This window comes from Temnothorax longispinosus, chromosome 8 (genome assembly GCF_030848805.1).
Source record: "Temnothorax longispinosus isolate EJ_2023e chromosome 8, Tlon_JGU_v1, whole genome shotgun sequence".
Taxonomy (NCBI): Eukaryota; Metazoa; Arthropoda; class Insecta; order Hymenoptera; family Formicidae; genus Temnothorax; species Temnothorax longispinosus.
In genome coordinates, this window is record NC_092365.1 from 20,433,967 (window position 1) to 20,442,667 (window position 8,701).

Here is an 8,701-nt window from a genome sequence, read left to right on the forward strand (position 1 = left end):
AAATTACAGAGGCCGCGGTTCAACCGGCCTTCCTCTTTATCACCAACGACCACCGACACACGCTTTGTTGGGGGGACCGGACCCCCGGCGTGGCGAATCGCTGCCGTATCTCGTGATTTCGAGGATAGGCGCGATCCGAATACCGTGTATAAAAGTCGCGCGAGGTCCCGGAGAAAAAGCACCCGCGTTCGTGTGGGTGGACTTTTATGGCGGTTGATTACCTGATTTATAATCTCAGTTCGCGCGCGGGGGCCCGTCCGAGCTAGGCTTGGCGACGGCGGTCGGGCCCCGTCCCCCGATCGAGCCCGCAAATCATCGTCGCGTTTTGGAGACAAAGGATACCCTTTTCTTCGACCCTCTGCACTCTAGCCGAGTATCGATACTTGGCTAGAATCCAAGGTAAAGCATCGACGTTGCGAGTGTTCTCCAATATCGGAAAGCGTGTTCATCTTTTGATGCGCGCGGACGACAAGTAGAGCGACCGTAATAGCCACCTGATGGCAATCAGGGCTTAACGAAGAGGATCCAGGAGCAGCGGGCAAGCTCTATAAAACCGCACAAAAACTAGGCGACAGTGGATATACCTACCGTAAACGCGCCCGTCGTCATTAGGGTCGGAAGCTCGAAATTTACCTCGGCCATCCCTCTCGTCGCCGCCTCTCGGCTAATCAGAGATCGCGGATTTTATGATCTTTGATGCGATCGTTAAAGGATATACGCGCTGGGGAGACGGCAGACGGCTGCCTTCTGGTAGTCGGGACGACGCGACGTCGGGGATTCATCAGAGGTCGAGGATAGACCCTCGAGTTCTTCTTATTAAGGTAAAATCCAGTCCGAAATCAAAGCAATTCTCGGTGATTACACTGTATTCCGTTTATGAGCGACACGGAAAAAAATAATAGAGAGGCGTCTAAATAATCTACCAAAAATACCGTCTGTTAATTGCGATTGACGCTTTTTTAAAAGCGTGGGAAATATGGAAGTATCCCAATCGACACAGCGCATCAGTTACATTATACACAGGGTAAACAGTTGTTGGCCACTCTACAATGATTGGCCACTTAAAAAATTAAAGATTATAAAGAAATACTATTAAATGTTTTTAATTATAAGAAAAATAATAATTATAATATTTTTGTATTTATAATTAAAAACATTTTAATATAGCCTATTTCTTTATAATCTTTAATTTTTTAAGATGTGGCCAATCCATTGTAGAGTGGCCAACAACTGTACTGTTTACCTCTATCTATATTATAATTTCACACTCAACAATGTGCTATATTACGTTTATGCATTGTTGATTGTGAAATTATAACATAGACGTAATGTAACTGATGCTCTTATTCGATGTACGATTGCGAGGTGGAGTTCCACGCGAGGGTTGGCTACGCCATTGGGCGCGGGCCTCGGATTTGTGTCGAATACACGCGGGTTACCGGACTTCTCCCACGTCAGCTCGAGGAGGTGACACACGGAGCCACGGGGTTGACGAATGTGCCACACGATCGGCCGAGGATGACTCGGCAGATTGTTCGCCAGCGTTCCCAGCGGTGGTCCCGGTGCGCCTGCATACAGCTTGGATTGATGGATCCTGACCTCTCAAAGGAGGGCTTCGGCACGCCTTTCGGGATATGATAGATTCGTGCGCGACCTAATACGGACTTGGGAATCGCGAGAGGGAATACCGCCGATCCATCTCGCGTCTCGCTCTCGCTGAAACGTGAAAAGCTCTCGAGTCTCCCAGCGTCCGACAAATCTCAGCGTCTCTATGCGTCTTCCGACGATTGCATAGCTTTCTTTATATCCAAGCTGTTTTGACTGCGCCCGGCAAATACGAAGAAATTATAACTACAACTTACATGCAAGTTGTGATTTTCCTGATGGTGAAAAAAATTTCTCATATTTTCTCAGAAATTTTATAACTGAAACTTACGAAAAATTCTGAAAAAATATATATAATTTCTCAGATATTTTCAGAAATAATTGGATAAGGATTTTCAGATTTTCTCATATTTATTCAGATTTTTACACAGATGTGTTGGTGGGAAAAATCTGAAATATTTTATTATTATTTTGTCTCAGTTTTTCTGTTCCGGTTCAGGAAAAATGTTCCAGTTTGTATTAAAAAATCTGATAAATTCTAATCATTCTGGGGAAGTCTGAAAATTTGTCTAGACATTTTGATTAATAACATGAAAAATTCTGAGACATTTTTCCATCAGAGTTCCTACTCAACAATGTAAATGCAACATAATACGTGTACCCTTCATGGAATGAGGGAGGTTCCAAGTTCGAACCTTGGCTGAAGTGATTTTTATATTTTTCGCAATATATTCTACATAGTTATTTAGACGCTTAGCATCAAAGTTATATAACGAATTGATTTAATTAGGGGGAGGGAGGGGATTTTTTACTACTCCAACGGGAACTGTGTTGTAAGCCTGATAATTCAGTCGGCGCGCAGTTTGCTATAAGGTTGAAAAAAAAAGTGTAATACACAGAAATATTATTAGGCCACTAAGATCTCCAAGCTCGGACCGTAAATGACTTTTATTCTAATTTGATTATAATACATATGTCATTGAAATTATAACTCGCATATAAGTTGCATGTTACTTGGTGTTTGTTGGGCTCTTCATCAAACCGTTTGAGCCGCGCGACGCGACACATCGGGCACTGTTTACAGTTAATTTACCGTACCGTGGCACGGCGCGCTATCTCCTATTCGTTGGTGGTCCAACGTATCAAAGATCTCAATCATTTATTTGTGCCGGTGGATACACTCAGCATGCGCGTCTATCTGTCGTTTCGTGCATTGTACGCGAGGTTTTACCTCTCTCATGCCGCGCGGAGAGACGCGTCACGACGTTACGAAGCCGATTTTGTATATTGCCGCGCGCGTATGTTGTCCCATTACATAATAACTCGCTGCCATCCGGCCGAGAGAGCCCGATCCTTAGATTATCGGCATTCGATCGATAGACGTCTACAGTCTACACCGACAACCGTCCGGCGTTCGCCGCGCGATCGATCCTCCGGGATGATCCTTTGGTCTTCGCCGCCATTCATCCCTCCCCTCGCGTGAATGCGGGGCCTTGTTTCCGCTCGCGACGTTTCCGGCTGTGCGACACGGATATTGGTACGAGGAAACGTATCCTCTCAATTCAACGGAATCGATATTGCCTCTCCCTTAGGTAGTTCTAATACCTGCTCGTATGTGTATGTGTATGTGTGTGTGCCAGAATTCGGCGTCTATCTCTGCTCTTAGCGAAAATTCGGCGAGTGACCGTCTCTCACGTCCCGAACAAAACGCATATCGCGTAATAACGAAATCCTCATTCCCCTTTTCGAGGAAGGGGAGGTGCCCTAGAGTTTAGCGATCTCTAATGAACTGCTAGCCCGTTAGTTGGCTCAGTTCTCTGTCCGTCTCTCTCTTTCTCTCTCTCCATTTCATCTGTGTCTATGTATGTTGCGGATGTACAGGGTGTACCTGCTATGCTATATACCACATATAATCCACCCCGACGGGTACAGCGGCAGAGAGAGAGAGAGAGAGAGAGAGAGAGAGAGAGGGCTTTGAAATGCGGAACGCGGCACGTACACGTAGATACAAATAAATCCTGTTAGCTGGTACGCCGTGGCACGAGCGCGCTGCAAAGCCGAATTTTCGTTGCTCTCGGCTCACATCTGCGAATATTTGCCTGTGGGTAGCACATTACACCCCCGTACCCGACTGCAACCCCCGGCGCTTGTAACTACCAACTACTCCTCCTTCCCTCGCTTCTCCCACTGGACCGCGCCCGCCCTCCTTCATCCCCCTGGTTCCCCCGTCCCCTGTTACGCGTGCAGCGCGGAATACGCCGCGGTTAAATCCGACCACGCGCGCATGTACATACGTCGTCCGCTTACTCTTCTTCTCGTCCGCTCGACGGTGAGACGGCGGGAATTTGCATCTTTACGGGATTAACGGGGCACAACGGAGGGGGGGGGATGACGATCGGGAGCGGATTAAGTTCGACGCTTACAACTGTAATAACAGACCACCCGGCTGAATCGGCGTGACAGAATCGGCGCGCGCGCCTCGTGATCATCGCCATCGGTGCCCCCCCGCGCGGAGCTTTGGTCCCCCCCGTCCTGGTTTCTTTGATTCCTCCCGTCTTCGTGTATGTAGCGTATCGTGTTCCCCGCTTTGACACGGCTCGCATTAGCTAAACCGCTGCACGAGACATATGCGAGACCGCGAACAATCGGTCATTTTCATCGAACCGTCGCGGTCGCTTCACGCGATCTTACTTTTTTCCCATGTCGCTCGCGTTACTTTTAATTAGGCATTGGCGACTCCGTAGTTGCGCCGCCGCCGTCGCGACACGCGTAATTAACACGTGCTTCGATCGCCGCGATAAGGGAAGATGAAAATTATCGTTGCGAGAGTCCTTTGTATATATTTACTGTCATGTTTCTCGCGTGTGGATTATGCCTGTATACGCGTATTGTCGCGCGTCGCGGTGAATCGCGGACGATCATGATGAATCATCAAGAGTACATATCGCACGGTGTTACCTTGCTAATTCTTGATATCCAGAATTATCCGAGGGATAATTCGACGTTATAAATTCACCCGCGTCCGATTCCTACCCCACCCACGTTTCGAGCACGGCAGCCGCGCGACGCAAAAATGGTGGTAGGATCCTGAAATTTCGCGAGGACCGGGAGCCGCGCCTCTCTCGGGAGAACGCTAAAAACAAGGGAGAACGAGAGCAGAGGTAGAGAGAAAGAGGAAGGGGTTGCCGGGAGGCGGGAACCCTCTTTTAATTTTCTTTTAGCCGCCGCGTGAGCAGCTAATTTGCGGCTACGAGCTCGGTTTGACAGGAAGGAAGGAAGAAAGAAACGGAGAGGAGAGGAGGGTGGGGCAGGAGGGAGAGAGGCAGGGAAAGAAACGATTGAGAAGCGGAGGGATCGCTCGGATATAAAGGAGGAAATAAATTTCTCTCCTTGTGATTTGCATGCAATGAATTTCCAATTCGATCGGACGTCCTTTGATGCCATTGCGCCGATCGCGGCTTGATTAACGCACGATCGCGCGCGCGTATCTCTCCAAATTTTTTACCGATCGCATCGACGACGGTCTATCAATTGTCTCGTCGTTACCGCGGGTCTCAAACGCGGAGAGACAATTATCGAAACGAGAGTCGCCTATGCGGCGTGGATTAAACTTTTGGTCACTGAAGATCTTCAGTTTCAACAGAAGAGTCGTCGATCTTCGTCACCCCGGCGCGCGTCGATTCGTTTCGATGAATACACATCGAGCGCAGAGTTCGCATTCGCAAGGGCACGCTATTTTTTGGCGCACAAAGCGTGAGGGAACAGGGACGCTCGCGTGGGTTACGCGAATGCGTAGGTGCGTGGAGGTCGGTAACAGGATTACGAGGGGCGGCCGCGCGGGGAGAAGCTCGGCATAGGGGCAGCAGGCCCTACGACCGAGGGGTGCCGACAAGTGGACCGAATAATATTGCATGGTGCGAGGGAACCGTGTAAAAGGAGAATCGTGGCGGATCCTAAGCCCGAGGTCATTCGGTATCCATCTAACTCGATCGTCGATAGTTCATTTAATGTCGCGCGGATACGCGAGGATTAGAGAAGTCTTGGAGCAGGGTGGAATTGAATTAATCCAGAATATCACGTAATCGAGAGATGTAAATAATTATAAAAAAAAGATTGCAAAGGAAAAAAGAAGTAGAAATTAACAGAACAGAATTTGTGAGAATTCTATCGTAAACGGCACCAAAGTACTTGGGTGTGATCCACTATACTCCGTCCAACGAGAGAGATTTATGTTAGATCATGGTTGATCTAACATAAATAACGATAGGGCACAGAGCCGCAACAAGGTGTTCGCGTAGTGTTGGACAATATCTATTAAAAATAAAAATAATTTAACGCGAACACCTTGTTGCGGCTCTGTGCCCTATCGTTATGTTTGATCAACCATGATCTTTCGTTGAACTTTGGAGTATAGATGCTTCGAACGCTTCAAAGCATTATTTTGCCCTTGTTTAACATTTGATAAACAACAAGGATGAAATGTTTCCAAGAGCGCCAAGTGGATCGCACCCTTAATATCTGAATGGAAGCTTCAAATTGAATCTCGTTGGCCTTATCAGGGATCAACGATCGTAACGCTACTCGTAATCACCGTCGATGATTGCAATTGTCTTTTCGGAAATTACGAGGCTGCGCACTTTTCTCCCGTTAGTCCACCCGCGACCGATGTATACTCGCCGAAATTGATCAATCGCCCGCACTAGTCGAGGGTGCATATTTAGCGGATACGGACAGGACAAAACGCCTGTAATAATATACCATGCATAAACCTGTGTAACGCTCAAGATGTAATGTGACATATCTACGTGTGCGCGCCCGCACGCACAGGCCTGCATCACGAGCAAGTGCTGCGAGAATTGTTATCCCGGTCTTTGTGCGCGACAGCGCCGGCATTCGGCGAGCAGCTCTGCAGCAGCGTCTTCAATAACGACCCTTCCCAGTCGCAACCCCCCCGAAAAATATTCCGCTCGCGTGTACCGCGCTCCGCTCGGGAGATGTTTGGGATTTGGGATTTGGAATTCTCGATTTCGTCAGGATGAGGGATATACGAGGGACTTGACGAGAGGGAGAGAGGGAGAGACAGAGGGAGAGACACTCTTCTGCTCGGGGAGGTGAATCCTCGGCCGCTGCCGGATTGGTATACGTGCGGCGCCTGTGTATCTCGCGGGCGTCGCGTATACTGTCGTAACATCGGCGACGAAGGGAGGAAGGCACAGAAGAATGAAATGATCGAGTTATGCCTGATTGCCGCTTGTTGTTCCAGCTCGATAAACCGGACCCGGACTCGGACCGAATTCATCCTGCTCTCCCCAATTTTCCGCCGGGTCCTCCAGCCTATCCGCTTCCCTTCGCCGATAATCGTCCCGAAGAAGACCCCGTTTCGCGAAGACGACGAAGATATGTACGACCGACGGTGCAGGGTGCAGTCCGGGAAGTGATTTCCTTAACTCAATCTCCTCGATTCTAATTGCTGCGAAAACTTTTCCCCCGATAACAGAGCCTGATTAATCTTGACTTAGCGCGATTGTCGGTCGCAGCTCGCAGCTACGGATCGCTCGCGTTTTGTGAATCTAGTCCATATTATTCGCAGACATTGTAACACAATCGGTATCGATATGCGCAATGGCACTTGTTGGCACACATCGTTAGGTCCGTAAGGAATACTTTTGAGCTGCTCACGGTTGTCAACGACGGTTAATTCAGCGTGTAACCGTACGCGGGATCGAGTTAACGTTAAGATCAAATTGGATTTGGCGCCGGCGCTGGTCTGGCTAAAACTTAGTCATCCGGCAGGACCCTCTTAATCCGTTTACGCTCCTTCGTTCGGGATCCTGCCGTCTGCGTCTCCGCGGCTACGTTGACAGAGAAATAAAGAGAACGCGGAACGTGGACGGAAGGAGAAGGGGGAGGAGGAGGAGGAGAAGGAGGCGAAAGAGGGATCGCTTCATTGAGACGGGGGGGGTAACGTCTACGAATATCGGTTCAATGGAGATAAAATTAAATGCGGGCGAAGGAGAATAATATCCGCTTTCCGGAAAATGCCGACGTCGTGCGATTTGTCACCGGGTAGACGCAAAAGAATCGTCCTTTTGCCAGCGTTTTGCGAACGAGACGCTAATGGATCGCTCCCTGATCCGTAATTAAAGAACGAAAGAAATTAATGGTACGATACCAACTCAATCGTTCGTGTCTCTACGTCATGTCGATGACACGAATATATATACGATTAACGTGACATTTTGCGAAACGTCTAACTTCGTCAGCTTCATGGATCTCAACGTCTTCCTTTCTCGACCCTTTGAGAGAAGGCACCTTGTCGTCGGTGGGATCCAGCCTTCTCGCCGAGGCCACTTATCCGTAAAATTTCCGGGAGATTCGCGACGATTCGCGGGGCGTTGGCGGAGGCGGCATGGAACGGACACGCCCAGCGTCGCGACGCTTTTATCGATCAACAAGAGCACGGCCGATGTGCGCCAACGGCCATTTTACTTTTCCGCCGGTTGATACGCGGGAGAGGATTGAGGAGGCGGAATCCCTGCGAGGCGAATCGAGCGATTCCGCACGATATTTTAACAAGGATAATCCATCGACTTTTCTTTATTCCGAGCCAGGTGGGGGATAAACTTTTTCTGTAAAAAGTGCAGATAGTAAATATCTTGCGGGCCAAAATTTTACGAGGCACAATTGACGATATTATGTGGATGTTTATATAACAAGGAAGAAAATAATTTTTACAAATTTGTTCTCGACAAAGTTTGAAATGTAATAATACCAATAATAATTACGCGAGTCGGATTTGAGCGCGAATTTGTATACATTATTATGGCTCGTCTACAATAGCCGTATAAAAGAGTATGCAGTAAGACGTAAGCAGTAAGCTATTGACCAACCGCAGTTGATTATTCTCGAATTGTAAAAATCCCATTAGTCAATAGCTTACTGTTTACGTCTTACTGCACACTCTTACGGCTATTATAGACGAGCCATTATAACACGAAGGATGCGTTCCGTGTTATACGAGTCACGTAGATTATACATATGTGAAGTACGCATATGGAAACACACATTTATCAAAGATGGTTTACTATAAAAAAAT